The sequence below is a fragment of the Arachis ipaensis genome, chromosome B08 (assembly GCF_000816755.2).
Source record: "Arachis ipaensis cultivar K30076 chromosome B08, Araip1.1, whole genome shotgun sequence".
NCBI classification, from domain to species: domain Eukaryota; kingdom Viridiplantae; phylum Streptophyta; class Magnoliopsida; order Fabales; family Fabaceae; genus Arachis; species Arachis ipaensis.
In genome coordinates this window covers 129,348,064-129,353,588 of record NC_029792.2, presented here as the reverse complement: position 1 = coordinate 129,353,588, position 5,525 = coordinate 129,348,064, and the positions used below count along the sequence as shown (strand labels likewise).

Genomic DNA, 5,525 nt, shown 5'->3' with positions numbered 1-5,525 from the left:
ATATATATACATTTTTATAAATTAAGAAATATGTTATCAATATGACGGCACACGTGTGGTTTAGCACGTGCCGTTAAGGTGTCTTCATGCAGAAATTGATATCGATAAGGAAGGATATTTCTCAAGTATCTCATTCATTCTTTCGTTATGCTTTTCCCGCTGCCATACTCAACCATCACCACCACCACCGCCGCCACCACCACCATCACCCTCCTTTCCCTTCGAAGCTGAAGAAGCTGCTGCATGTTATATAACATTCATTCATAATATTAATAACAACACCCTCTCTCTGAGGCATTTAATCAAACACCTTCGGATTCAAAATGGCTTCTTCTACTTCTTTTGCTTCTCTCTTACTCCCTCTTTACAACCCCGCTTTCCGACCAAAACCAACAACTTCTCTTCCCGCTTTTCGCTCCATTCACTCTTCTGTGCTCCCAGGTGAACCACTACCTCCCTCTTACTACTACTCCACATCCATTGCTTGAATTGAACTTACTTCATGCTTCATAGTCCCTTAGTAGATTAACGTTGTCTACTTTGATATGTGTTTGTATTAGAAGAGAAAAAAGAAACAACAAACAAACTGAAGGACTTGAGTTTGCTGCCGTAGCATGGGTTTATTTCATACTAGAATTTGAATTCAAGACCAACTTGGTGTTGGATTTTAGCTATTTGGAAAGGGTTTTTATCTGCAATGATATATATTATCTGTATGTCAATGTTTAGTAGGTTCAATTGCTTTGAGATTCAATGTCTGTTGGAGTGTAGTGGCAGATACCCCTTTTCTTAATAGTGGTCTTGGGTTGGGAGAGTCATGCCCTCTGTGGGGTATCTGTGATACTTGAATATATTGCTTCTGATAGAAAAATACTTGTGATTTGACAAAAGCAAAATGTGCTTTTGGAATTGGTTTACTAATTAAGAAGGTTCCTAGGTTTGAGTAGACTTGGAATACTAATGGCTTACTAAAGAAAATAAAAAAAAACATCTGTAATAGCTAATGCGGCTTAATTCTTGAGTTGAATAGAACTAATTTTATTGCATGAATATCACTCTATAAATTTGATAGGTGTACTGTCACTTGTTAAATCTCATGCAATCTATATGGTTATTTGTTCAATTGTGTTTAAGCTGTTTGTTTAATTGTAGCTACTGATGGATCTCAAGCACCGCACAAGAGAACAAGAAGAATGGAAGGTCCTCGGAAAAGCATGGAAGATTCAGTTCAGCGCAAAATGGAGCAGTTTTATGAAGGGAAAGATGGGCCACCTCTCCGTGTTCTTCCGATTGGTGGGCTGGGTGAAATTGGGATGAACTGCATGCTGGTTGGGAACCATGATCGCTATATCCTCATTGATGCCGGAGTTATGTTTCCAGAGTAGGTCTTATTGCCCCAAATAACCTCCCTCAATTACCCTACTCACTTAGCCTGAACTGTTGTTATGTAGGTAATTTTCCCTATTAAAAGACTCTGCTGATTAAGCATCAACTAAAGTTAGCATTGAATCTGAAATTCAAGATTGTTTAATCTTTGCTATATGAAGGACACTTGAAAATTCAAAAATCATAATTACACTTTGAAGTCATATCAAGTTACTGCTTGAAAAATTATTGTTGCTTTGCATTCCTTTATTAGTTAGCTGAAATTTATTTTATGTATGGTAAATATTTCAGCTATGATGAACTTGGAGTCCAAAAGATCATACCTGATACAACATTTATAAGAAAATGGAGCCACAAAATTGAAGCACTTGTTATAACGCATGGTCATGAGGATCACATTGGAGCGTTGCCTTGGGTAAGGCTTACTTCACATTTGAACTTTGTGCTTGGGTTGTTGATGAGAAGGCTCAATTTTTGATGCATTGTACGTAGTATTCAATCAGTCATGCCTGGAAGCAATTAGGATAGCTACAGTCCTTAAATAAATATATTAGTTTTTAAATTTTAACTTTGTGCCTTGTATAATATATTTTATTCCACTGATGTTCATTCTCATTGATAATTTATTTATTCTTAACAATGAGTTTGGTCTGTTATTTGTATCTGCACTAAACATAATTTTTGCATGATCCCTCAGGTCATTCCAGCATTGGATTCCAATACACCAATTTTCGCATCTTCCTTTACAATGGAGGTAATTTAGCAAGAATATTTCTTCGTAAATGCTATGTTTAACTTGGATTGAATATGGATCAGCAATGATGTTTTGTAGAAAGTGATAGAGGTTACATGCTATTGCTGGTCCTATATTCATACTAAATATCTGTGTCACAATTTTTTCATCAAATATCTGTTCTTTTTACTGCTTATTTTCTTTCACTGCTATTCAATGAACTTGATATGTTCCTTCCACTGCTTATTTGTTTCCAACGCTTTTTTACTTTGTAACAGCTTATAAAAAAGCGTCTGAAGGAGCATGGTATTTTTCTTCCATCTAGACTCAAGATATTTAGAACAAGAAAGAAGTTTATGGCTGGGCCATTTGAGATAGAACCTATCAGGGTGACCCATTCTATTCCTGATTGTTGTGGATTGGTTCTTCGCTGTTCTGATGGTACTATTCTTCACACTGGGGACTGGAAGGTCAGAATTTATCAGTGCATTTTCCATTTTTGTTTACCTTGAATCTACTCTTTTTGAATAAGTTGATTCAATAGATCGACGAGACACCTCTGGACGGGAAAGTTTTTGATCGCGAGGCTTTAGAGGAACTCTCTAAAGAAGGAGTAACACTGGTAAGTCACTTATAGGGTGATCTTGTATTTTTTTTTTTAAATTAAAAGAAGTCAAATCTCTTGCTTTTTCCCTTAATTTTGTTAAGAGACAAAAGTAAACTTTGGTTTGGGCATGGTTTTTCAGATGATGAGTGATTCAACCAATGTACTCTCACCTGGAAGGACAATAAGTGAATCTGTTGTTAAAGATGCATTATTGAGGCATATTTCAGCTTCTAAAGGAAGGGTTATTACCACCCAATTTGCATCAAATCTGCATCGGCTTGGAAGTGTGAAAGCTGCTGCTGATTTAACTGGCCGAAAGTTGGTAATATTCTCTATGTTGTATATAAATACAATGCAGTTGAAAATGATTTTCTTGTTTGGAATTATGAATAAATGTTTAATGATTGCAATTTAATTGTGTTAGGTATTCGTTGGCATGTCTTTGAGGACATATTTAGATGCAGCTTGGAAGGATGGAAAGGCTCCAATTGATCCCTCCACTCTGGTAATAAATCTTTGGACTTCGGAGCCTTTACTCGAACACTCTGCCTAAGTTGCTGGACTAAATTTTCACAAACATATGTATTAGACAGTGATATAGATTTTAATAGTTTGAATGCATGCTATTTTTTTCATGTAGCTGACCTGCTTATTAGGACAAGATTTGTTATTTTTATTGATATATTTGTATATATTCAGAAGAATGAAAACGATAGATTGACAGCTGGACCATTACTTATTTGTCTAACTGTATGTATCTAAATCTAATATGCTATAATCGCTCGTTTGACTTGTTATTTGCGCACTACTTGTGTGTAGGAATTTATGATAGCACCTATTCATCTTTATCTTTTATTTGTAATGACTTTGTGTCTTTCATGTCTGTTACCTTGTTTTTCATTATTTATAATTTTACATAGGTGAAAGCAGAGGATATTGATGCTTATGCTCCAAAGGATCTGCTAATTGTAACAACAGGATCTCAAGTGAGTTACTTTCAGAATCCTTTAATGATTTTCTTACCCGTGAATCGCACGGAATATGGATGATATTAAGGCATGTAATGAAATGTGTGCTGTTGTGTCAGGCAGAACCACGTGCTGCCTTGAATCTTGCATCATATGGAAGTAGTCATGCTTTCAAACTAACCAAGGAAGATATTGTTTTGTATTCGGCCAAGGTATGATAAAAAGTAAAGTTGTTTAAAGTATTTGCATTTTGCGTTGTCTAAAGGCTAAAACACGTCTGATATATATAACTAACTAAATCAGTTGGAATGAAACCATATCTGTGTATGAAGTTGCAGTATGCTCTTTTTGCTTTCAATTCATAGATTGACAACTTAGAATTCTTAAAATATTTATCCAAACCAGTTTGTGTTGCTTAATTTGTGCTCTGCTTCATCAAACTGTTAGGTTATCCCTGGTAATGAGTGAAAATGCTGAACAAAGGAAAGGCGAGTCATGTTTACGCCATTAATAATAATATATGTTGATTACAATATTGTTAAAAAAGCAATATGGAACTGAGAGATTCTTTTGGGTTTTTGGTTTTTTTCTTGCTTTAGGGGGAAGAGACTCTATTAGACTATTACTATTACTCTCTCCTTTTGCTTTTTATTTCTTTCACATCTTCACACTCAGTTTTATGTCTTTTTGGGCTAACAAAAAAGAAGAAACCAACCTTCCTTACACCAATATTTTCTTCATTTGCATCATATATTGCTGACAAGTTCCATTGTCCTTCTTCTGTGTTTCATCAGGATAGAGAACAAACAAGCAAACAAGAAAGAAAGTTTTGATTTTTGCATCTGGGGTGAACACTTTTTGTGCTTCCTTATTCCAACTGGTTTGTTAGAGTCCGTTTCACATTGTGGCATGCATAACATTCTTTTGAGTTCTGAGAATCTTGAGTTGTTGTAGTGAGTTCTTAGTTCATCAAAAAAGAATGACAGGAGGTGAACCACAACCAAAGCAAGATGAGCAGCCACATCTAGTTAAAGATCAGTTACCACATGTTTCTTACTGCATTACAAGTCCTCCTCCATGGCGTAAGTTTAAATTATTTACTTGATGTCATCTAGAATCAATAGACTTCTGCTTATCTTTGTTAACATTTTATTGATTTCTACTAATCTGATTTGACTAGTACATTGAAAAATCAATATGTCAACAATAATAATGGGTAAAAATGAAGGTCTCCACACATCTGGTCATGCTTATCGTGGGGAATTGGCAAGTATTTCTTTTCTCCGTTTTTATTCACTTTTATCATTATTATTTTATGTTCTCATCCTTGTCTGTTCAATGTTTCTCCAAAAGAAACAGTAATTGTCAAATCATTATTACTGTACTACTAACCGAGGAGTGTTTATAAATATCCATAATTTTGACAGGGGAATGTTTACATCTTAAATTTCACTTTTCAAAGTAATTATTTTGTTAGTTTTTGGTGAAAGAAAACTTAACTATATGCCTTTTCTCGGTTAGATATCCATGTAGTGAGATTTGACATAGGTTATCATACATCATCAAAATAGTTATTATTTATTTTGTTCTTATGTCATTTCAGTTTTCTTTTCCATGTGGCATGGCTTCTAATGTGATTTCTAGTCTTTTTGTCTTGGATATGACACGTCATTAAGGAAAAATGATGATGTATATTTTTGCAGGAGGAAGTACTTCGAATTGTGAAGCCGCAACATTTTCTTCCCATACATGGAGAACTCTTGTTTTTGAAGGAGCATGAATTACTTGGAAAATCAAATGGCATTCGGCACACTGCTGTGAGTTATTGCCT

At 34.9% G+C, this 5,525-nt stretch overlaps 1 pseudogene; it reads left to right on the top strand.

Moving 5' to 3' along the window:
• Positions 123 to 5,525, top strand: part of LOC107612060 — an 8,332-nt pseudogene continuing 2,929 nt past the window's right edge.